The sequence below is a fragment of the Dermacentor albipictus genome, chromosome 6 (genome assembly GCF_038994185.2).
Source record: "Dermacentor albipictus isolate Rhodes 1998 colony chromosome 6, USDA_Dalb.pri_finalv2, whole genome shotgun sequence".
NCBI lineage: Eukaryota > Metazoa > Arthropoda > Arachnida > Ixodida > Ixodidae > Dermacentor > Dermacentor albipictus.
In genome coordinates this window covers 58450591-58477129 of record NC_091826.1, presented here as the reverse complement: position 1 = coordinate 58477129, position 26539 = coordinate 58450591, and the positions used below count along the sequence as shown (strand labels likewise).

Here is a 26539-nt window from a genome sequence, read left to right as displayed (position 1 = left end):
AGCAGGCTGTTCAGTGTAACTGGGCCCTTGGGCATCCATATTATCAACGGAACGAGCTGTCAAGGTTCTCATAGAATATTTAGTTGACACGATACAATGATTTGAACAGGCCCTTCGAACATGAATGTGTACATAATAGCATCCTGCTGGCTGTCCTCATAATTGCTCCTCACGTACTCCCCCATTTTTCTTCTCTTCCCTTTCCTCCTGAGCAGAGTAGCACACTGGATGACTCAGTACGTTTGCTTCATATATTCTCCTCTATCCCTCTCCCTCAACAAAGCTCCGCTTCACATTGATTCCAGCATTGGTGTTGGATTCACTTAACTCTTCTGTAACCGCATCCGGCCTGAAGAACGACTAAACGATGTAATTTTTCAGTGCAGCTTAGCAGCAGCGTCGAGTTTTTTCATACGAAATCAATTTGTGCTGCTTTTTCTGCAATTATAATTCGATTATGCAAATGAACCAGTTCGAACCGGTTCGAAGCGTTATTTTTTTTCGCTCTGTAGTTGCGCCAGAAGTGAACCGGTTTCGGTGAACCAAAAGGAAAACTCTAGGAAAGAAAAAACAGATTCGGTTCGACGCTCTGATTGTGACTGTGGAATGCGGTACCTGATGAATGTTCACTACACACTAAACATTTTAACACCCTTAAGGGTGTAAATCAGTTTGTCGCCAGGCGAACACCCTAAGGGTGCTGTTGTCTACACCCTACAGTTGGGGTGCCACTATAGCACCCTAAAGGAAGGGTGTCCAGCAAAATAAATTTAGGGTGTAAGGCTGCTCATCCAAATTAACACCCATCTGTGTGGGTGTTGGAAGGGTGTAGACCCTTTTATTTCTAGCGTGTATGGAAGGCAGATTCGGCAGTACACGCCTTCAATTACTACTATGTACAGCGATCCACGCGCAACTACTGCGTGTGCCAGAAGGTTCAAGTTCGGCTACAAAACGCACTGTCGAACAGCCGGCCTTGGAGCTTCGATGGGCATACACAACACCTATACGTGTGGATCACATTACATATTAGTAATTCATGGTGTATATTGGAAAACCTGTCTTCGCTGCACAAATACAACCTAGCAAACTTGGACACTTTTGAGCATGTATATCAACACCAAGGTTATCACGATTTCCATATCCAAATAACATGCAACACAGACTGGTAAGATATATGCTGCATTTTCAAGAAAATGCAAATATATTTATTGCATGCTGCAATACAGAGTACAACATATACATAAATCACATGAAATATAATCATGCACAATCACCAAACACATCGGTAAGTACAAGAACATGTACATTCCCCACAAAGGTACCTAAAATATATGTATTGATCAAATCTGTTATTAGAGAAGAAACTATGTATAGCGGCACTGAAAGAGCCTGGGTTGATTCGCAGTGTTTTGGGCCACATAAAGGAATAAATTTTTAGTATTAGGCTCCAGTGAACGAAAATTCAAGTTTTGATGCCTTAAAAAAAGGCATATTGCAAAGGTGAATTAGGGAAGCAATTGAAATGCAGAGCAAACGCACAAGAAAGACACCTGTTATTTTGTACACTAATGTAATCGCAAAGCATTATGAAAAGTTTGGAAAGTCGATGTAAAGCATAACTGGCCAACATTTTTCAGACTGAAAGAATACTTTCCAAGCATAGACACGCTTTCAGTGAGGTTTATGCCAGGAGCCTTATTGCTAATTTTCTATTTCCAACAAGATTACTTGAGCACAAAAAACACGTAGAATTTTTTAGCGCCTACATAGTTTGTCCTCTTTTGTGAAATGAGAGTTCTCTGGGCTAAAGGTGCTGTGTAGCGGTTTTTCTAACTACAATACCAGTTTCTATAAATTTTTGTTTTGTAACTCTAAGGCGCTGGTACATATACAATATGTAGTTTGAAAATAGGTTCTTTGCTTACTATAAATCAAAAGAGTGCATATTCCACATCTACTAGTGCCTGGGTGCAAAGTGCAGCAGGAGGCCTGATAAAAACAAACCACTGTTGATTAAACAATTTTGCTGAGCACAAAATGTGGACAGTGTTTTAAAATACATAGTAAATTTCTAAATTATTTGCACTGAGATGCAGTAATTCAAGATTAAGGCATGCTATAGCATGTGAGCATGCAAATTAGCAAATATGGTTTAATAAATTAGCCATACTCTGGTTACTAAAAGAACACAGGCATAGGCAGTCATGCAAAAGTTCAAGTTAAATATCACACTGTTAACATTTGCCAGCAAATGGTCATATCAAACATTATAATTATACTGAACAAGGGTAGTTCCTTGGGATAGTTTGCAATTAATGAGATAAAATTACGTACAGCTTGAATGACAAGAACTGCGAGAGATGACAGACTGCGCTGACTTCAAACAATATTTAATTACGTTGCCACATCGAGTATATTTGCACAAAAGCGGGCATGCGCAGAATATGAGTCACAAGGGGTGTCTAACAGCAAGTGACTGTACTAAGAACATCGTCCTTTGAAAAAAATAAACATTAGAATTTCTATCTGTTGAGATACAAGACTTCACTAGGGGTCAGCACGATAGAGGGGTCACTAACGCACACACTAACCAGTTTTCTAGTGAAATCTCCTTCTATAGTTTCCTGGATGACCTGTCTCACTAAAGCTTCCGTACCTTCAAAGAGGGGCATGCAGGCGCAGTCCCAGCAATGGATGCCGAAGTGGCCTTGAACAGTGTTATGGACGTTGTTATCGTGCTCTCCTAAATGATTGTTTAGGCGCCTGCCTGTCTGTCCAACAAAGTCAAATGAGATATTGTGAAGCTTTGCCTCCTTAACAGCCTCAATAAATCTTGCCCACAAGAGATGCAACATAGCGTTGCTGCACAGGCTGATTGCCTTTCTTGGGTTGGCTACCCTTTGGCCTTAATTTCAGCCATAGCGGAACAGCTTCTGAAGTGCACAAAACATGATGAGCACGCTCGGTCAAGGAACCAGCCGGTTGAAAGACACAGGTTTGCAGTGCTACCGTATGTTCATGATGTCTCCCACAGGCTAAAAAAGATTAGGGGACCTGCAGAAATCACAGTCCTTTTCTCAGCCCCGGAAAAGCTGGCAAGGCTCTGTAAGTGTGTAAACGCGCCTAAATCACGTCAGAGTTGTTGCTCTGCCGAGCACAGAAAACGTTTTGCGATGTGTGCAATGAATGTGGTTTCCCAAATTCCCATTTTGAGGCAGTAAATATACTGGACAGATAGGCATGCGCCTAAATGATTGTTTAAGAGAGCACTATAACAACGTCCATAACACTGTTCAAGGCCACTTGGGCATTCATTGCCGGGACTGCGGCTGCATGCCCCTCTTTAAGATACCGAAGTTTTAGCGAGACACAGCTCACCCGGTAAATTATTGAAGCTGATTTCACCAGAAAACTGGGTAGTGTGTGCGTTAGTGCCCCCTCTATCACGCTGACCCCTAGTGAAATTTTGTATCTAAACAGATAGAAATTGTGATGTTTTTTTTTTTCAAGTGACCATGTTCTTTTTACAATGACTTGCTGTTAGAACACCCCTTGTGTCTGGCTTTCATTTTCTGCGCATGACCCCTCTGTGTATACACATACGATGTGGCAACGCAATAAAATATTGTTGAAAGTCAGTGGAGTGTGTCTCTCGCAGTCCTTGTCCTTCACGCTGTACGTCATTTTTTATACTGAATAGCCAATATTGATTCAAAATTAGAAAAATATAGTACACATCTGAGCTGCAAAAATGCAAGTGATGCAGCAAATGGCCTTTAGCTTTCCAAAAGAAAAAGAAATGTTCACGGTTAACCACGAGGTGCAGGGACTCCATTCTCTGAGCATCTTGACCAATAAATGCAGCGCATGGCATTGCTGGAATCTTGCAGCCTGCATTAGCAAAATAAGAAGAGAATCATGAGAATTCAGTCCGTGCAATTACACATGTACTTTGCGGAAAATTTGATAAAGCCACAAGCTCCTCAAAGTAACAAACTTAATGTGACTGGGCAGAATGCACCGCTCAGGCAACTGGGCAAGACAAGTGAAAGGTAGGAGAAGTTTCTATTTTGAAAATTAAGGAATTGCATGTTACTGTGAATGCTAAACCACTGTGTCATTGTGAACACAAGGCACATACAGCAGCAAAAACATAAATTTACAGTAGCCTTTTCACCATAGAAAATAAGAGTGAATAAAGTTTAAAGACTACCAATGACATCTCTCAACAACAGACATTTGTCCAAGAGTGTGTATGTTACCTTAATACAAAATTGACATTATGAAATCTGCAATATATCTGCATTACACTTTATAAGTACTGCAGGTGAGAAGCTTACGGGATATTGCACATTAAGAGTGAAATGCACAAGGCATTAAAAAATGACTGTTTTTACACAACATTATTACACTAGGAGACAAAGAGAACTGTTTTACAGAGAGTGCACACAAAATGAAAATGAGGGAATCCCCACTGGCATTCTCATTTGCCCTGCAATACATGCATCCAGCCCAACAATATCCAACTCTCCAATGCGGTTTATTAGACACTTTCTGAATCCTAAAATTTATCGTGTATTTCTTATTTACTAATTTAGTAAGAATGGGCATTTTGGCATACTTTCCTCGAAAACTTAGCGTGTGTTGTCAACTATTTTTCTTAGAGCACGCCCCCTTCTTTCAATGGGTTAGCTTGGCAATGCACTGACAAGTAGTATTCCCTTATTTAAGCTTATGATCCTTCCTCATGCTCCCACTTCATGCTCTAAACTGTGATGCCACTCCGATGCAGCTTATGTTAATCTGTGACTATTTACATGGTCCTTCTTTCTGTAGCCTCTCAACTAGAGCCTGAAATTTCTTGTCTCCTAGAACAATCGTCTTTCTTGCCCAAAACATATTGCACGGTTACCCCTCATAGGGGGGAGGGTACTGTATATGAGTTTTCACATATTCAATGAACCTCAGAGACAACCATTTCTCATCCTGTGTTGCTACTATCTGCATGAGTCACAATGGTTGTAAATTGGCTACCTGCCCTCTCTCGCTTAAAAGTACATTTTGCATGTGAAAAATAACCACAAGCATCACATTTCATTGAATGAGTGCTCCTGTGCATGTTTTTTTTCCGTCTGTAATGGCTAAGTTCAACATGGTCAAGTTGTTTGAAAACTGTCTAGCCTCAACCAATACTTTGTGTAGTTTCAAAATTATGATACATTCATTTTTCAAAACTTGTCCCAAATTAAGCATGAGACATTTTCATGATGCAAATGAGGTAAGGTTGTGCTCAGAGACTATGATAGGCCTGCTATATCCTGCAAAACTATGTGAAATGAAATATGCTTGCAATTTTCGTGAGCAGCTAGCTCAGTATAATTAGGCACATTACCTGCGGAAACGTTTTTTTAACGCTCCCGAGAGGTCCTGGTTTCTTGTAATTTCTTCAAATCCCGTGCAGTCTAGATTGCAATCCGGTGCATTTTGATTTTGATATTGTATTCAAAATAAAAACAGCTGAAATTTTAAGGTTTTGATAATTGTATGGGAATAAATTAAAGGTAGAAGAGTGTAATGCAATGAGCAAATAACAAGCTCATTGCAGAGAGTAAACAAATATTCCTTTCCTGCAAATAAATTGGTAGCAGGAAGGTCATACGAAATTAGCAGTTAATGCACAATAAAGAATATGATGCTACAATGCCCCGGCATTCTGTGAATACTCTTGCACAAAGAAAATCCTCATTATGAAAGACCATCAAGAAAATGCAAATGTATACTTTGGATCAGCAGTCATACCTGCAGTATGCACTGTACCATCGGCAATATTTACAACCACCGACAACTGCACATCATATCAAGCTTAGGCGGCCAAGGAGCCCGAGTTTTAAATTATAACTTGACTTATTATATTACACTACACAACTATATCTACTTACAATGTTCTCTTCTCAACCGCTTTCAAGAAGACGTTAACCATCTGTCTGAAGGCGAAAGCAAGTGGCTTGCTCTTGATGGGGGGCGCCAAGGCTGGGCATTGTGAAATCGCTGCTACCATCTGCATGACCTGCGAGAAACAACGCTCTAAGTACAAGATAAACAAATGCTATTAGAGCAAAAGACAAGATCATTGGCAATGAGCCTCGTTTTGGTTTGCATGAGAAAAGCCAAGAATATGGACTTTGTGCTGCTTACTGAAGAAGCAAGCCTCCTTCCAGATGTTGCAGTCATGCATTAAGATTGTCACACAGCTGCATGCTTGTATGCTGCTGTCGCCAGTACGCCAGTATGCTTTGAAGTTTATTATTTCAAGTTCAATTGATTATTGTGTTTTCTTCCAATTCTTGGCAAACAGACCAGCAATGAAATAGCTCACACACATACTCCCTTTTGAGGAGAGAATTCACACACACGCACGCATGCATGGGCGCACACACACACGCGCACACACACACACACACGCACACATGCTTCTACCACATGAGCAGCTTCCTGTGCTTGAAACACATACATTTTTTTTATCCTGTGTCACTCCTACTGCTAAGGCATAAAAAATCCTTTGTGTTACCAACCCCAAACTCCTCAACCTACACCTCCAGCTTAAACACTTTCTCGAGAGCCAGGGCAAGCCTTCTAGCTTCCCCAGTGCTCCAAACTGTAGTTACGAATTTCAATAGGGCTATAGGCGACAGCTCTTGAAGGGCATGCAAATTACCCGGAGACCTAAAGCTTATATATGATACCTCTAAAGCACAACACTTCAAATTTTCAATATTCATTAAAGCTCCTGAAGACAATTGCTATATACGTAGAACGTCTCGAATAACCTGCCGCTAACAATTTCAGCGGTTGTCTGCATCAAAAGAAATGTGGGCTAATGGGAAATCCACGTCTTTAAGATCGGAATTATTGTAATGGCGAAACACACTACCAGATTTCCTAATCATTTATTTATGCTCTGGATGTAACGTTCCTTTCATAAAAAACAAGGATATCGATTCATTAGGGCATGGGAGGAAAAAGGACGAAGCGTATACTTGGCGCCTTCCCACTGGTCCTCCCGAGAAAGGGCGCCTCATACAGCAGTTGTCCAGGGTGGCTTGAAACCAAACTCGGCTTTCAGGCGGGAACACTCGCTGCACCAAATCGGAAGAGTTTTATTGCGAGTAAAACTCTACCGGCCTCATGCAATACATACGCACGCACACAAAACGCATCCACACGCACACACAAGTATACGCACTCTCAAAGCGCAGACACAAAAGCGCGCACGCGCACATTGATGAACACAAACAAGCACACATACATGCATGCAGGCAGACACGCTAACACGTGCACGCACACACATCGACCCACAGACAACACACTCACAAAACACGTACGCACTAGACACGCGCAAACACGCCGGCCCATACAAACCGGCATGTACTGAACGCACGCGCGCGCGCGCGCGCACACACACACACACACACACACACACACACACACACACACACACAAGCGAGCTGAGCTGAGCGCACACACGCACGCACGCACGCACACACAAAGCGAGCTGAGCTGAGCGCACACACAAATCAAGCCGAGAGCGAGCACGCGCACACGCACAGACAAAGCGAGCCGATAAAATGCTGAAGGCGTCCGGCAAGCAGCAACAGCAGCACGCGACCGCATCAGCGAGAACCAATACCGCGCCGGTTCCTTCGAAAGGTGGCTAAGCCAGTCCTTTTCTACGCGACGCAAAAGTGGTCGACCACATTTAACTGAAGCGCGAACGACCGCATTACAAGCAGCCGCGCTGAACGCACAAGAGAATCACATCAATGAACATTCAAGCGCTGAGAAACAAAGCGTAACTATGCAGGCGCACCACGCCCGATGTAAATTTGACAAACATTAGTCACACGGGACGGGATCGAGGTAGTTAACTTGCCCTAGTAGGAGTGCAGCTGCTCTTGCTCTTACATTAGCGAATTATGAATTATGCTACGAGATCACAGTGAGATAATTCTAAAGCGAACAAAACAAATACCAAATAAACGGGCACTTGCCTGAAAGTTTCCATCATGCCAGTACTATCGACCGGCACGTTGCAACTTCTCGTTTCAGCCTTCGTGGATCCATCTTCCAGTGCGTACGAACGCTTTGCTTTGAAGTGCGGCACGAGTAATACACAAAGCATGGGCCACATCGTTTTCTACCCCGCGCGCAAAACTAATCACACGTTTAAAATTACTTCGCACAGCGCGCGACGCGAACGCACGCGAAAACGAGCATGATGGCGCAGCTTCCGCCTTCCCGTCCTGCTGCGCGCCGAAGTGATGGTACAGCGCAAGGAGGATACAGTATCCTCCTTGGTACAGCGTCGGCCGTCACTTCCGGTCGCTTTTCATTGGGCATGGGGCGGCCGCGCAAATTGAACGTTTATTCTGACAGGTTTGCTTGCTCGCATGGCCGCCTGTTTGCTGCTGCTTCGTTGTGGTCTCTAACTAGAGCGGTGAGGCGGGTAGTTGCTACTACGTTTTGTGCCGGGCATTTTATTTTGGGGTGGGGGGCGCAGTCTGTGCTGCATCACTGAGGGTACAGTACACAAATCGGGACCGTGAGCGAGACGATCGGCGCTCTTCTGCTGGTGCAATTAGATTATTTGCTGCGTCCGAACGAAGCAACTTTGCGAGGTCACAGCGTAGTTTCAGCGATATCATGGCTCGATAAAGACGCTCACATCTTGGTCGTGTGACAGCGACGCGTAAACATTCATGAGGAGACTGAAGACTGCGTTTGCAAGTGCGCATGCTCTGGATAAGAAATTACAGCGTTGACGACACCAGCCCTTAATATATAGGCTCAGCCTTACAAGCTGTATTTGAGGGTGCACTTAGAAAGCAGATCAGTAGCTTAGTAAACCTCTGAATGAATTAGGCAAGGTACGTGGAAATTCGGGTTTGAGAACTTCCAACGTGATCTCGCCTCTATAAGTCTTCTTTATGGATTCACCATGCAAATTGTACGTTGATGCCATTGTACAGCAGAGGCTCGTCCAACAGCACGTTCCTGTTTGTTCAGCAATGTATCCAAACAGCTTCTTCCATTTCACCACTTTTTGTTGGGCTATTAAGGGCACCGAAATATTAATGCAGAATTGCGCAAGTTGCTCTCGTGTTTTCGCTCTGCTACTGCAGTTTTTCTAGAAGTGTTTAATTGCATGTTAATATTCCTGTGAGCACGAAAAATAATGATAATGGAATTGTAAGTGAAAGGGCGTTGTTTTTCTGGATGATACATTTTTGGAGTGGCCGTCATGCCAGTAACATCACAATCCTTGAAGAAATATCGACAGTCACTTAGGAATGGGAAAACTTAATCGCTTCACGCATCTACACTTGCAATTGTCACGTGACCATGATACGTTAGTTCATACATTGTCACGTGTTCTTCACAATTCTACCTTAATCTCCCGTAATCCACCGTGCTATAGTTTGTACGAACCTTAATGCAATTTATTCCACCCTTATTCACATTATTTCACATTATTTACCCATAATTGCTCATACTTAACGTTGTTGTATTTACTACCTTCTGTATCACTACTGACGTCATAAAAGACGGTGATGACTTCACATTTTATTTATTTATTATATACATTCAAGGCCTAGTAGGCACAACAGAAAGAAGTGGTGAAAATATGCAATAATTGCAATGCAGCGCAAAAATAGAAAATCAAACCATACGATAATTTGAACGGCGACCTTGAATTAGTGGTGTCACAAATTGAGACTGTGGAGGCGGGAAGGCGGTTGCGTTCAGTGGCTGTTCTTGGCAAAAAGGAAGAATGGCACATCAATTTTGTGTTGATGGTCGATGCGAGACGAGAACTTGGTGTGGTGAAAAGATTTTCTTTACGAGAAGGGTTAAATTAGCATATTCTATGAAAAAGACAGAGACGAAAGTATTTTCGACGTAACCAAAGATCAGGTTCACCTAGTGTTCTTTTCATGGACGTGACGCTTGAATGAAGTGAATAATTTGAGAGAATAAAGCGGGCGGCGCGGTTCTGAATGCTTTCAAGGGAAATGACAAGATTGGCATGAGCAGGGTCCCGTATGGATTGTTGTTGCGGAGAACGCCACCTTTCCTACCTGAAAGGCCATGAAACGCTTTCGCATTAAAAATGCAATACATACACACATTGCTTAATGCGTGGACGTGTACACGTTACTCAGATTTATGCATCAATACGTTCAACACCCTTCAGGCGTCGATTTAACACCCTTCTTTGAGCAAAGTCACACCTTATGTGTGGTATCCACCCTTGTGATAGGGTGCTTTGGCCGAAAAGGGTGCTAGAAGGGTGTGGGCATGGGTGTAAATGCCGAAAGCACCCCTATTCACACCCATAAGGGCGTAAAAATGTTTAGTGTGTACCTTCGGTTCTAACTTGCACCTCAATCTAAGTGCACGGGGGTCTTTGCCCGAGTGGGAATGCGGCCGTTGACACTGGAAATCAAGCCCATGACTACACGCAAAAACCTTCGAGCTAGCGTGGCGGGTTCACGATCTGCTACCAAGCTGCAATAAAACGCCAACTTGCAGAACGACGCTCTAGAATTACTTCGGTCTAATCGGTGTTGCTCCATAAAGCTTAAAGCTTTTTCGCACGGAATAATTAGGGCAAAACACATTTATGTGAATGTTTAAGCTTTGCTCTTCCTTGCTGAACGTTTTAATTATACAGAGCGACATATACACGCAATCACGTAAACGTGTGCAACGTGGTATCCCCGCGTATACCGCACGCCCACTTCTAGACCCGAAACTCGTCGTCCTTTAAACAAGAACAACCTGTGGTGGCAGGAATATTTACTACCAAACAAACAGAAAAAAAGGGCAAAAAAGGTTCATGCTGGTCTCTCTCTCTCTCTCTCTCTCTCTCATTTTTACAGCACTAGATGTCATGACCTATTTAACTACTCGAGATGACGCTCTTCGCGCCTGTCGTCGATATCATGAAATTTACGAGAAAAATAAAACGTCCACGTCAGTTCTGTCGCAGTTTTCGCTCAGGGTAATATCCCAAGGTCATCCCAAGGTCAATGCAATTATTGTCGTCTCAGGTTTGCAAAGAAGCCCTAGAGTATACGTAAGGGACTGAAAAGGCACCGCAGGCGTTGTTGCGACTGTGCTGTCAGTTCACAGGTACACCGAACGGTGGATTTTCCTTTTTTTTTTAAATTGGAGTCGCCACTTGTCAGTGCGTAATATTCCTTTCTTTTCACTGCATCGTCAAGCTATCCTGGACCGATAAATTCGATAAGATGGAAATTTCTTATCCTTGGACATGCAGATTTGGTATCCGAATTTTCAGCCCCGCGTTTGTTCGGTACATGGTAATTGCGAATACCATATTTTCACACAGCTTTAGTAGGTGCGGACACAAACTACTCGGAAATTCCCGTTTCGCACGACGCATACGTCCCATATGCTTTTGACGAAGACTGCGTACGCAACCTTGGCCCCTCTTCGAGCTTGATTGCTCGGAAACTTCTGCGACTCTTCAAAGATTGCGTTGTCGATTTTTTTCTTCTTATTCTTATTTCTTGTAAGCTACGCTTGTGCTTTCGCACGCGCCAGAGCTTGGTAATTTGGGTCAAGGCCGTAAACTCGCGACTATCCGTATCTATACGCCGAACTTGAAGGCGCAATTTCACCGAACAGCGGCTCTATACGCTCTTTTTGGGAGACAGCATTCTTGCGTCGCAGTGTGGTCCAGATTAACCCTCTGTCACTCGCTAAACTGCAGAGCTTCACAATAACCCGGTTTTTGCAGATCGCGCGCGGAAAGTTGCGTGTCAGCCAAGCCGTAAAATGGGCTTTTATGGCACCCCGAGTAATAGTTAGGGCCAGCAGTAACGATGTTGACGTTCACCGGACAGGCTTGGTTCGACCCCTCGTCGCCAGACAACGCGGGAGTTAAAAAAAAAGAAAACAAGAAAAATGGGCGGCTTTAAAAAATTCAGGCACCGTCGCCGTGCTGGGCCTGCGGCGTGTATCTTGGCGCTGGAACCTAAGCAGCTGTGGTCGCCCAGTTTTTTTTGCTGAACGCGTCGCGTGATCGTGTATGGGCTTGACAAAAGCAAGAGAGAAAGACAGCCGCGGTGGTGGTGTCTAGCATTGCAGCATCTCTAAACGATGTTTAGAAGGGTGTACTCTTGCTGAGCATGAGGTCACACGATCTAATCCCGGCCGCAGCAGCCTGAAGCCGAGAAAAATTTAGAAACAGACGAAAAACGAAACGTCTGTTCGACTTTCGCACCGAACGAGGTAATAATTTAGCAAACAGCCGTTTGCAGTAAGTGGAGCAGAAACGTCTGCCTCTAAAAAAAAATAAAAATTAACATGGTTGACGCGTTTTTTTTTTCACTTACTATGGCTTTCGCAGACGAGACACAATTTCGTAGAATGGTTGATTTCACTGGATTTAGTTGCATTTCAAAGAACCTCGGGTGGTCAAAGTAACCAAAGGCCCCCGATAGCCTCATACAATGCTCCATAGTGCGACTGTGGTTGTCTAAACAAATAATAAGTGAGAAGTCTTTCTTTTTAAATTCTATACCGGGAGTTGCAGGAACTTTATTCATTTTTGAGCAGCACACGAACTGACAGCGACAAGAGAACGAGCTCGGGATACGCGCAGGTCTAAGAACTGAAATTTTAATTTGGAGGCAAGAGAGCGTACATTAACTGAAAAGGGATGTGCGGCGTTAGCGCAGTGGCTGTGCCATCGCGCTGCTGAAACCGAGGTCGTGGGATCGATCCCGACTGTTGCAATCTAATTTAGATGGGGGCGAAATCCGAAAAGAACCCTGTACTTATATTTACGTGAACTTTAAAAAAAAATGGCTGTGGCTTAGGTAAGGTTAAGCCCAGGATGCGAAGCATACTAGCCTTTATTTTAGTTGTTGAACCACTGTTTAGCCTGGTGAACTGCTGTTGCTTGGCTATATTTGGTTCGGCTAGACGAAGAAACAACTCATGCATTACTTCTTCGCCTTCAAGAGTGGAACGCGACAGCGTTCCCGTCGACCCGCCAAGGGGTGTAAGACAATGGGCTACAGGGCAGCGACTACGCGCCCCGCATTGGACGCGGTGAGCGTCGAGCAAAGCAGCGTTCGGCGCGGCAACGAAATGTGCGCCTGAGCAAGAGACGCACGCCTTAGAAACAGCGCGTTTCTAAGGCAACACCGCATTCACTAGAGGCGTTTTTGTACCGCTTTGAAGCGTTGTACTCGTGGCTCAGTGGTAGCGTCTCCGTCCCACACTCCGGAGACCCTGGTTCGATTCCCACCCAGCCCGTCTTGCAAGAGTTGAGCCAAAGCCACTTCTCCTCTGTCGTGACGTCACGGTGTCACGTGATTTCATGGTCACCGCCGCGCCTGAGGAGCTGGGTTGAGCCCTCGTAATATGCTTCGCATAAAAAGAACAGATAGTCAAAATTGATTGATAATCAGATCGTGGTTTCGGTACGTAAGAACCCCCGACACTAAGGCATTGAGTCAATAATTGAAAAAGGAAGGGCGTGGGTCACGTGTATATAATACTTGTCACACATTCACTCACGGCTGCGCACACGTGAAACCTCAGAAGCGTACAATATTGCGTAACAATAAGGACGCGTGTGTAAGCCAACCTTGGGTTTCCTTATCGAACGACAAGATCGCTTTTACCGATCGATCTTAAGCGAAAATTTCCGTCGTCACTCCTGTGCTCATCCCGTCCTTTTTCTGTCGCCCTTGTCAATTTGTGCGCTGCTCTAAAGAGCAGTTTCTAACTCGCTTGTGTTTCTACCCTTCTACTGGTATTTTAGTTCAATAACACATGGCATCTTCGCATATCGTTGGGTTGAGTACTTATACACTTTTCTTTTTCTTGTGCAGACAAAACATGTGTTGCTATTGTCGCGGGCCAAAAAGAAAACTACGTGAATTTCAAACAGCAAGTTCCACGACATGATTGCTTAAACCGCTCGCAAGTTAAGTTATTTTAAACCCTACGCGGTAACTCAGTTGGCTATGGTTTCCTTCTGTTGGGCATGAGGTCTCGCGTTCGATTACCGGCTGCTATGGCCGCATTTTGATGGGAACGAAATGCAAAAAGTTTGTCTAAATACCGTGTCTAGGCGCACTTGAAGAGCCGCAGTTGGTGCGAGATCAGTTTGGAGCACAGCACTACGTGGCCTCTCATAACGTTTGGGTTTATTTGAAATATTTAACCTCAAAGTCGAAAACAACAAGGACAACAAGAGCTCGTCGACGAACCGCACAACGCCTGAGTAATCCCGAAAATGGCCTGGAAACCTTGAAAGAAGGGACAAAAATGTGGGTGTACTTCCATTATATTTCTTGCAACCCTGTAACCCGCAACTATGCATATATGCACGTAGTCTCGCCGTAGAACACTGTGTTACAGTCTACGTCTCGGACGACTGGAGTCCGCGCGTGCTTGGCTAACAAGTGTCAACACACCTATTTAATAACTCTGATTAGTCACCCACGAAAGACGAATCGCGTGTCGCCCCATTTCGGACCTATTCTCAATACCCTTCAATTCCTGACGACGTGGCGTGCCCAGTTCGCCCACGCTCCCTCATTCGGGAAGACTTACAAAAGACAAAACGAGGGAAGAGAAAGGTGGCGAGCAAATACTGTAAGCGAGTGGAAAGGGCGGCACCCGCTCACGCTCGACAGCAGCCGCCGCACGAGAGCGCCACCGCCGCCGCCCCGTAATGCCGAGCGCGTAGCTACCACGGCCAGCATAACGAAACGGGCCTCGTCGATTAATTAGGGAATGCCGCGCGAACAGCGCCCCCCGACGTCCCCTTGGTTGCGCGTGTTCTCCATCAAAACGGGTCGAGCAGACGACGTGTCCGCGCGCGCGTAGGGTGGAAAGGGGGCGCGTCGAAGTGGGAAGGAGGGGGGAGGGAGGAACGGCGTTTCTTTGTTCGCACTGGGCCTGCTTTACCGAGCTCGTGTTACCGAGAAGAACGGAATATGTATCGACCTTCCCACGCGCGCGCGCCACCCTCCCGACCCCCGTTCGATCTGTCTTCGCGCCGAACGAAAAAGCAAGCAGCCGAAGTCGGAAAAGGGCGCAGAACGCCCGCCATTTTGGTTGCTTTCGCGTTCCACGAAGCGGCTGACGCCTTAGTCGGAAGTGGTTATCACTGCTTTGCCTATGATTTCGTTGTGTGACTGATCACCCGATGGGTCCAATTGAATGAATGAGTGAACATAGGGAGGGGAGTAGTCGTCTACTTCTCTATATTGTTTTAACAGATTGCAACTTTGCATGGTAATTTTTTTCAAAGTTTTGAAATATCTGTATCTCGTTGGAGAAGCCAACGTCGTCATCGCCGTTATCATCATCATCATCATCATCATCATCATCATCATCTTCATCATCATCCCCACCACCACCGTCCTATAATCTTACGGTTGCACGACGAAGGTTCCTCCCAGCGGTCTCCAATTAACGATTTCTTACGCAAACTGAGTATAGGTCCTGTGCCTGCAATACTCCCAATTTCGGCACGCGTTTCCATGTACAATGTCTCCCATTTCTAAAGAAATACATGTATCTCGCTCGATCACTTGAGTTTCCTTAGCTCAAACAGCAAAGTCAGCAATTCATCAGTGCGAAACCAAGTCGACAGTGCGGTGGTTCGAGCCTCTAGGTTGATGCTTAGTCACAAAACGAGACAGCCGATAGAGTGTTTGCTGTGGTGGCTAACGTCTCTATCGGTAACTAAGGTGCAGCTCGACAAGCGTGGTGACAGCGAGACATTATATAAGACGAGGAACTTGAACAGCAACGATGGGACGAATGCGAAAAACGAAGAGTTCGACACGCTGGTTCAAATTAATATTGGAGAGTAGCGCAGTATGGCGTAACGTGTATAAGAAATGCACATGCGTGAATGTCGAGGATGACCGCGTTCTTTGGATGTTCTTCATTCGGGTGTCAAGGATGGTTCTCTTGCCTCACTTTGTCTTCGTTGTATTCGTGCGCTGCTCCTTGGCGATGATAAACGACCTGCAGAAGCCCAACTCAATACGCTGATTACAAAAAAAAAATAAAGAAAAGAGAGCACACACAGCTGAAAAACTGTGATAAATCTGTTTTGACTGGAGCTGGCAATATCAAAACAACTCATAAGATACGTTCGCGTCCCCCTGCTCAGTGGTAGGCACTTCAGTCCGCCTTTGGTCAAGAGAGAGCTCGCTTAAAAGTTCAAAAGCTCCGGTTGTTCTCGAAGTTTTCCCCGTGAGGTAGGACAAACATGCGTTGGACCACTTCTCGAGTGCAGTACACGCTTTCAGACTGTAAAATTCAATAGAGGTAAAAACTTCTGACCGGTTTCCTTTTCCCCTTATTTTTATTTTGGGCCATTGTAGCGCAGACAAAACAAACACAAAGAACTGAAGACCGGACACCAAGGGCGCTACATTGACAAATGATTTATTGCAGGGCCCCTAGAAGACCGTAATATATGCAGAATGATCTGCCTGCGAACAGTCTCAACATAGAAATATAAAAAGATTGAATATCGGTGAGCCCCACGCATATGTATGGATCGGGGGGGGGATAAGCATAGCTTTCTTTAAGTGTTTGCTGAAATCTCCGCACTTCACTTCTCTCTCTCTCACTTTTTTGTGCTTCAAAGCTCCTCACTAAATGTTCGCTCTGGTTACATTTTGTACCATCCTCTTTTTTCTCCACATTCGGCTGCTTCTGATGATAACTTCTCGGCCGACTTCTTCAAATTTCTGACACCTTCGCTAGTTGCCTTTTCTAAATTAAATTAAATTATGGGGTTTTACGTGCCAAAACCACTTTCTGATTATGAGGCACGCTGTAGTGGGGGACTCTGGAAATTTTGGCCACCTGGGGTTCTTTAACGTGCACCTAAATCTAAGCACACGGGTGTTTTCGCATTTCGCCCCCATCGAAATGCGGCCGCCGTGGCCGGGATTCGATCCCGCGACCTCGTGCTCAGCAGCCTAACACCATAGCCACTGAGCAACCACGGCGGGTTTGCCTTTTCTACTTGTTTATTAGACCGCCCTTGGCCAGTAGCGCACACCCGGTGGACCAAGTTGTTGTCTGCTCAGTCATATATATGGCATTGGGTACACTTATCGCCGCATATGCAATCACACAAACCACTTGACCTAATTTTTAGGCCTGCAAGAGAACAGCCATCACCCAGCAGTCAGCCCCCCGTATCCTCAAAGTGGGGATACTGGCATAGAAACCTTCGCTTTAAAACGATATAGACAGAACTACTGGCGAGGTGGCAATGCGCCAACGGCTGTTATCGTGACAAAAAAAAAGAAGAGTGAAAGAAGTATAAGTTCTCTCGAATCGCGCCCGTTCTTGTTTTCCGCATTGCATAACACTGCTTACAACTCTCCAAAGTAAATACGGATGCCCTGCAGCCGCATACATTTGCGACTGCAACGTCCACATTTAGCCCAAGCTAATCTAACACGCAGAACCTTATCTGTAATCTAATCTCAGCCATTTGCTCCTAATGAAACCCACTTTTGTACTCGGGAGGCGGTACGAATGCCTCGGCCGTCAAGCCACCTGCACGGCCGAGATCGTTTGCACCATGGCGAACGTCATCCCGGGAGGGGGGGGTGGGTGGAGGGGGGAGGTGAGGAGGAGGGGGTGGGCAATGCGTCACCGTCGCTGCGACAGCGAAAGCGCGTCACTGGCGACGGCGAAGCTCGTCTCCCAATTAGCGCCACGCGTCAAGCGTCAATGCACTTTTATTTTCGAAACACTGCTTTGTTCTCTTCTCCGCTAGCATTCAGAAGCGACCACTTACGGAGCTGTCTTTTTATGTTGTTGTTGTTTTTTTTCGTAATTTTTTGCCTCCCGCTTAGCACCGATGCGTCGCTGAAGCCAAGGGCATCGGGGAGGGCAGTTTGCGTCAACAAGGGCGACGTGGCGTCAGAGAGACGCTCGCGGCATCTGTGATAGGCTGCAGACTCATTTCGTCGCATCGGCTTCCTGACATGTTGGCTAACCGGTAACCCATCGAAAGGGATGTCACCGACAGCAAATTCTACAAGAACCAGGCTCGAACTCGACCTTCGCGCTGGTGTTAAGAAACTAGATTAAATCAGGAAATCGTGAGCCGTTCCACTCTGTGGAGGTTGATGACCAGCGAAGCTGTGTCGCGCGCGACAAAGAGGTGACACAGAATTTTGAACGAAAGTACGAGCACATTTATGGCCTTGATCGGTGGTCATCGTGACGAAGGGTACGCACACGCATTTATTTTCGTACATCCGTGTTAATTCGTGTTATACGACCCGCCGTGGTTGCTCAGTGGCTATGGTGTTGGGCTGCTGCGCACGAGGTCGCGGGATCGAATCCCGGCCGCGGCGGCCGCATTTCGATGGGGGCAAAATGCGAAAACACCCGTGTACTTAGCTTTAGCTGCACGTTAAAGAACCCCAGGTGGTCGAAATTTCCGGAGTCCTCCACTACGGCGTGCCTCATAATCAGAAAAGTCGTTTTGGCACGTTAGAACCCCATAATTTTCAAAAATTCGTGTTATACGTTCGTTATATACATTCCTTTTTTTTCATTTCGCGATATACTGAGGCAAAGAATTGGAGGCCAAAATCACCGCGCCGACTGGTAGTGGGCCATTGCCGTTAGTGCCTTCGCACCGGAAGGGGCAGTATGGGAACGCTGGCATGATCAGTGTCAAGGGAGCCAGCTGTGGAAGAAGACGACGATGAACGCGCGAGCAGTGGCACGAGCCATTGCTGATAATGATGATTTTTGCTCACATAGTTATGTAGACGTACACGAAAAGTGCACGGAACCCTGGCCATAAACAGCTTCGCTGTAATAAAGATACACATTGTGTGAACACTTTTACGAGACATAAATCAGTCTAGATGGGGCAATTAGGATTAAAGTTCTGTCTTCCAGCACAGCAGCCCATTGCTCTAACCATTATGCAAATATAGCACGCATACGTACTGCGTGCCATATTTCATCCTTTGAAATCTCTGGCGCATACTTCATGTTGCAGTTTCTTGCATTTTTGCCTCGTGATAGCTTGTGCCTTCAGACGCTACTGCCTTCGGGGTCGGCCCATATTTCTAAAGCGAATTTTTTTTGCATATTATCCTGCGGTTTCGTCGTGGTCCGTCAGTCAGTCACTGGTCGGGTTCTCGCCGAGTAGATTCCTCCTCGTGCTTAAAGAACAAAGCGCGGCAGGATTTGAACCTCGGCCTACTGTCACAGTAGCTTGACGCTCTAACCATTAGACAGCAACCACAATTTCTTCTTTATTTATTGCATGGAAATATCAGTACTGTCGAGCGAACATTATTTGCATTACATTTAGGCACACACGAAAAATGAACGTACAAATTCTGCGCAGTCCAGGGAAAGTTGTAAAATTGAGCAAGGACAAGTGTCCCTTTACGAAAACCGCACGTATGCTAGCATACGTGCGCCGATACCGACTAGCTCTATCAGATGATCGCGGCGTGTTGATTATAATGATGGTACCCATACTATGGGCACATACTCACAATTGGGGATCGACCAAGAAGCCTGTCCGCATGTTGATTATGGTTGTTATTTCCAAACTATATGGTTCATAGTGAGCCACCAATCAAGCTGTTTGTTTACCGGAGAATGCAGCTACTCAATAAAGACCATAATCCATAAACCAGCGAAAAACAACCGATTACCTGACCAACGTGCCGTACCATATCCCTCGCTCTAGCTATCTCTGAACTGGCGAAATTGATGGTACTTGCTAGAATCTCGCATATCGTAGACCACCGTGAACAGTTTCATCCCTCCCAGACCAGCTTCAGACCGGGAACATGCGATAGTTTGCAACTGCTGAAGCACACATCCACCTGCGCATCCACCCAAGGGTCACCAGCCGAGAATCCTCGTGGCGGCCAATCTGAAGAAATATTTTGATTCAATCAGCCAGGAAGCAGTCATAAACGTCATACCAACCAACCAATGTCATACGTCATACCAATGACCAACCGGCCATTTACAGTACGAGTTCCCGGCAGTGACCCGTCTCCCCCGCATAATATCGCCTTCGGGGTGCCTTAAAAGTCAGTTCTGTCGCCAATGTTATTCAATGTCGTAATGGTGAATCTAGTGCGTCGCATGGCCAAAGTCAAAGACCTACAATTCACTATGCATACGCCGGCGATCTAACGCTATGGGCCTCAAAAGGCGCAGTGCGGGAACAACAGCAAGTTATCCAACAAGGACTAGACGTTGCGTCGATGTATTTCTTCCAAATACAGGGATAGTGCTTGCGCCTGAAAAAAAAAAACTGAATATCTCGTAGTGTACGCCACGCCATAGGAAATGGAATCCTGCAGGTATTCTGTCGGAGGTCAGACGTTAAAACCCCGCCGACGCACCCATTAGAGTGCTAAGTCGATACGTTCGTAACAACACTAAAGAACGCTAAAGTTAACTTTCTGTCTAACGTGCTTCCATCTATGCAAAAAACTAACGTTAAAAAGTTTCGGAGTGTAATCAACCCCTTGCGTGATAAACACATGACTCTGGAAGACCCATTGGGCATCCATAAACCTAACGAACGGTGCACTTCCACCCTTAACGACACGCTTGTGCAATCTTTTTTCCATCTCCTGCAATGACAGCCTGCCTCCAACTGGCCAGTAGGATTATGTAGTTATGCCTCCAGTGATCGTTGATACGGCTGGCTTTGCGAAACTAATTGATTCCGTAAATCAACGCTTATCGCCTGGTTACGACTCTTTAAACTCCAAATTTTTAAACGATAGCAACGTCGTTAGTAACTTTTCAGCAATCAGTGGTTACATCTACTCAACACAGCCAATGGAAAATCGGGAAGGTGCTTCCACTGCATAAGTCAGGTATAACAAAAATTTAAGAGCTAATTATCTCCCCATCTCTCTCTCAACTACTTGCCATAAATTCCTTCAACATATAATTTTCAAACCTCTGGTTTTACTTCTTGAATACATTCATTTTTCTCACCAGCTTAACATTGACTTAGAAAAAAATTTTCATGTGAAACCTAGCTTGCAATCTACACGCATAATTTGCGTCGTATTCTCGATCGTCCGTCATTTTCAGATTGTATCTTTTTTTTTAGAATTCGCTAAAGCACTTGAAAAAATATATCATAAGCTTTTGCTTTACAAACTAAGTCAGCTGAACTGTGACATTAACATCCTGAAGTGGATTGAATGTTTTCTATCTAACTGCACTCAATTTGTAAGCGCAAAAGGCCACAACTCACCGCTTCGAAGCGTAACTTCCGGTATACCAGACGGTTCAGTGCCCGGACGTATTTTTTTTTCTCATTTATGTTAACGATCTTCGTTCCTTCCTATCATCCAACATTCATTTATTTGCTGATGATTGTGTTATCTTTCGCCAAATAACTAATGCAGATGATCCTAGCCACCTTCGCTATGATGTAATTACTGTATCTAACTCGAGCAAACATTGTTTAATGGAACTAAACGTTGGCAAATTTAAAGTGATGCGTGCATCCCGAATAAATAACAGCATGCATGCATATTACCTAGATAATGTTCCCTTGGAATGAGGTAACTCTATTAAATACCTATAGGGGCGTACATGTCTGCTAACTTATCTTGACATCTTCATACCGACTACGTAAATTGCAATGTTAAGCGCATGCTTGGCTAGTTATGCGGTAACTTTCCATGTGCCCCTTCATCCCTAAATATGCTCCTTTATACCACCCTTATATGTCCGAAACGAGAATATGCATGTGCTGTTTGGGGTCCTGCCATTGAGAAACTAATTAATTCATCATAATTCCGTCACAATAATTCAGCTCGTTTCATCTCTTGTAATTACAATAGAACTGCAAGTGTGTCTGCCATGGCAACCAATCTTTCACCTACTCCACTTTCTTTTCTTCCTAAAATCGCTCGTTCAGTTCTATTTCACAAGATATGCCATCATTCGACACTTCACAACAATCTCATCCTTGAGCCACAATAGGTATCGCCTCGAATCGACCACCTTTATAAGATTGGTGTCGAATCATGTCATGCTGACACATTTACGCACTCATTTTTCCTTGGATCATCCACAGAATGGTAGGACATTTATTCGATTCATAGGAATTCATGATAAACAAAGATTTTGAGGTGCTCTAGCTAATATTGTGTTCTCCAAGCATTTTTCACTGCGTTTTTGTAACCTAAGTGATATTTGCATTTACCGCTTTGCTACCTTAGTTAGCTATTAATTTTTCATGACGTTGTAAACCCTAGCTAAAGCTGTGTAGTCAGAAGCCTCTGTACTTAAACGTTCTAACGGCTTTTATTCTTTTTCCCCATTTGCTGTAGCCTATAGTCCACTCTTTAATGCCCTTAGCTCTAAGGGTAATAGTAAATAAATAAAATTATTCTGGTTAACCCTCTCTTCCCACCTATTCCCAAACCTTAATCCAATCCCTCCCCCCTTTCCAATATAGGCCTAAGCGCCATTGTTTTCAACAAAGATGTAATTCATTTATTCAGAAAACAAGGTCCAGCTTTCGAAAGCACTCGCAGTGGCCGAGGGAGAGGCGGCAACCGCGGTGTCGAGGGTCAGTTAATGCAGCCTCAATATATGTTTCAGCAGGCATAAAAATAAAAGGCTCGCTGTTGGCGAGTAAAACAATCATATTAAGGGGTGTGCAAATGTCTTAAACTTCAGAATAATAGTTGAATAGTATCCTGCTCAATCCGGTCCTCGAATCGACAAGTCACTATTCGAAAAGGCAAATATTTTTCGAATACTTTTCGAATATTTGGAAACGTCAACTGCGCCCAAGTAATAAACATAAAAGTGAAGCAAAAGTAACGCAAATTTTCACCCCTGCGGGCATAGCTTTTTGTTTCAATTATGGGGTTTTACGTGCCAAATCCACCTTCTGATTTCGAGGCTCACCGTAGTGGAGGACTCCGGAAATTTCGACCACCTGGTGTTTTTTAACGTGCACCGAAATCTAAATACACGGGTGTATTTAGATTTAGGTGCGAAATGCGGCCGCCGTCGCCGGGATTCGATCCCGCGACCTCGTGCTGAGCAGCCCAACACCATAGCAACAAAGTAACCATGGAGGATACCTGTGGGCATAGTATAGACTCAAAACATTAGAAGTTTCACAGTGGAGCAGACTATACGCCACTTATGTAGCCATACTTTCCAGGCTGTAGAGCGACAATTCGCACTCTCTGAAGAGCCCTGTGCGTGTGTGGAAACTACTGGCTTGCTCCTAATGCTCCATTTGCGCTTTTGAAAAACATCTCTTCTTAAAGTACTACGACGGAAACTTGCTAACATTAAGAATATCGGGATGTGTGTGGCCATTTACTATTCGAACACTATTCGAAAAGTATCGCTTATTTGATTCGATTTTATTACCTTCTGGCACTACTCGATTCGTGTTTGATTCGGTCTCACCAAATCGCTACTCACATACCCTTAATCATTTTCGATGGATACACACTTAAAGCAACGATGGTTCAAAATTTTCCCAGTGTGCAATTGTACCCGTTAAACCACTGACACAGGAACATCTGCCGCGAATGACTAACAAAATCTTAGCTACAAGTTTCCGACACGTGGTGAAACGTGCCTTAAAACGAAATGGGATTTTTTCGTGCACTCATAGACGTCTTCATCGAGGAGAGCAAGAACCTCCTCTCTGAACTGTGTCACGGGAGTACGAACGCACGTGTGGCAGAGTCTAGAATGCTTTTGCGCGGAAGTTCATGCGCACTTGCCACAACTCAGAGCGCATTATGGCGACGTCTCGGGAGCTATCTTCGAAATGGTTGAGAAAAGACACGCAACCTAATGAGACGGTATGCTAGTGTCTGTGAAGCATACGTTCCGTTTTAATGCGATCGGCATAATCGACACTCATGCAGGCGAAGTTTCGTCGTCGCCGTAATGTTGCCTACAAAGTTCATATGCGATAAGCTCGCGGTCGTACATCTTGCCTAATGCATGCGGCCGCGAGGGTGAACCGAGAAGGATGGTGGCTAGATGCGGCTGTGTCGTATTGCGGGCGCTAGGAGGAGAAGGGTGGGGGAGGTCAGGCTAGCAGCTAGCTGGTGCTACGGTTCCTCTTCGCACCAGCGTTCTGACAGCGAGAGTCGGTGGTCATCGAGCGAGATGTGTTCGCGTTAGCCTGGATTGTTGCTTTAGTTAGTAAGAGAATGTTTGCTATCCGCTTACATTGCGTATAAAACTACTAACCTTACTTCCTATAGCTTTCTAATTTGCTTTCAATATCGCAGCTTTACTTTTCAGGTGAGACTGCGACTTTTCTTCGGCTTTCTGTGCAAGTTCCATGCGGAATAAATATTTCTTTTTAAAGTTAACAAACTTATCTCACTCGTTTCCTCACGGCACCTTTTTCTATAGCAGCAGTGGTTGAGTCCACCGTATAATTTACAGAGCGTCTGTTAGCCTCTAGTTGGTCGGGATTTTTCTTGACGTTCTCACCTAAACATCGGCCGCTGGAAAACTGGATTTGTGTTTGAGTTTCCGCGTAACAGAATTACGTTTTCTCGTACATTCAAATGACAATGCGATGCTGTCGTGTCTTTAAGTTGTGTGTCAGTCATACTTTATGAACTTACTGACACATTCTACTTTGACCAATTCAATTATTTCGATAACACACTTGGGGGCGAGGTGGAGAGCCGAAAAATAAACGCGACCTGGTAGGGCATTGCGGTTCAGTTTCCCCGTAGCAAAATTACGTTTTCTCGTACGTTCGAATAACGTTACGGGACTTTTTCTGCCAGTCGTGTTGATTGATGGACAACTACGACGGTTTCTGTGCCCGTAGCCTTCCCTTCGCATCCACAGGAAATTGTGTGCCAGTATAGTATGCCTATGTGTACAAGCTTGTACGGCCGATACAACTGCTATCCTTATTTCGTATGGCTGCCCATTAATTTGTTATCGCAATCGATGCGTCGCCTTTTGGGCGAAACTGCCGTTTTTTCGCACGCGAACTTCTGTCTTCTAACCCTTCCGGTGCGAACTGCGCATGCGTCGTCGATTGTTGGGCAACGCGAGGGCTACAATGTGCGCTACAAGCGGCTATGTAATTGTTATCGTTCCTATACTACTAGTATCCAACAAAGTTTTCCCGAATATCTGGAAGCCACTTGTCTAGGGGGAGGTACCCTTAGAGGATTTCAACGAACACAAAAGGGAAATATTAGGCCGAGCTAGATCGATAGATTATTTGTCTAGAAGTCTATCGCCGTTTTCTGTGCTCGAATGAGTCCGTTTGATGCGCAGAAAATCGCCGCGGAAGGTCCCGCCGCTGTTGCTTAGTTTGAAACGCCCGCTCCGAAACCAACGAGTTGACGCAATCTCCACGTGACCTTTCTGTGGCTCTCATTGGGAATCAGCCAGTGCTGACGTCAAGGGAGAGCAGCCATCGTCCACAACAGGTGGCGCAATCGGGATATTTTTCAATTTTCGCCATTTTCAAGTTTACAAAATATCTGCTCTCGCTACGAATTACGAATTCGTTTATACTGAAAACTAATCTTTCAATCTAGGTCGACGCGCTCCTTTAGTGTCCATTTAAAATGGCAAAAGTTCAAGCAGTTTCAGAAACGTTTAAGAACTGCGAAAACACAAGTTGGAATTTGGAAAAAATGCTTATGTATATAGGGGTAATTATAAGGCTTCAAGCAGACTTTGCTAACCCCTTTTCTGTTTTCTGCTCGTATGTTTGAAATAAAGTTCGGTGCTTATTTACAAATTAAGTCTCCTAGCTTTTAAAAATAATAAATAATTGCACTCTGGGTGACTAGGCTCAAGAAAATGAACTGATAAACCTTGCGCTTGTGTTGATGCTGAAATAAGGGAAATCTACGTTGATATGTTTGCGGTATCGGTTCCAACGGCAGCACTGCACAAGCTTTCTTTCGTGGTGCAATTGTGCCGTGATTGAATGCTCGTATCGTCTCTAGTTGAAACAAACTTTTTTTAAATAGCCAATTAGAGCCACGACCAAGAAGGACGCACAGTTTCTGCTGACGTTCCTGCCTGTACGTCTCACGTCAGGGGCGTCCACCTCTCACGCCATGGCACCTACGGTGTCGTGGACACCCTCGAAGGTCAAAATCTTCGACGTTGTTGTCCCTGGGGACTGCGTACCTTACTTTCAATGCGGCTTGAAAGAAAAAATAAAGAAATGTAATTCCACTAGGCAACACACAAAATATATTTTATTGGTTGCGCGCAGCTGTCATGAAGTACAGCGTGAACCCCTTTATCTAACAAATTCAAGCACTATACATTAGAACAGGAAGTCAGTAGAAGACTATATATACCTTTGCAAACTGGCAAGAACTCTTTGCCCAACCACCACCGCGATGTGGGCAAACATAATTATATATTATGTAAAACACCTATT

At 44.8% G+C, this 26539-nt stretch overlaps 1 long non-coding RNA gene across 1 annotated transcript; it reads right to left on the bottom strand.

Annotated features, from left to right (window-relative positions):
* Positions 1–752: 752 nt before the first annotated feature.
* Positions 753–8194, bottom strand: LOC139061088 (uncharacterized). The gene is made up of 3 exons (XR_011515169.1): positions 8052–8194; positions 5943–6070; positions 753–3894 (listed from the first exon to the last, which is right to left on the bottom strand). It is a non-coding gene; the product is annotated as an uncharacterized lncRNA (long non-coding RNA).
* Between the last annotated feature and the right edge of the window lie 18345 nt (positions 8195–26539).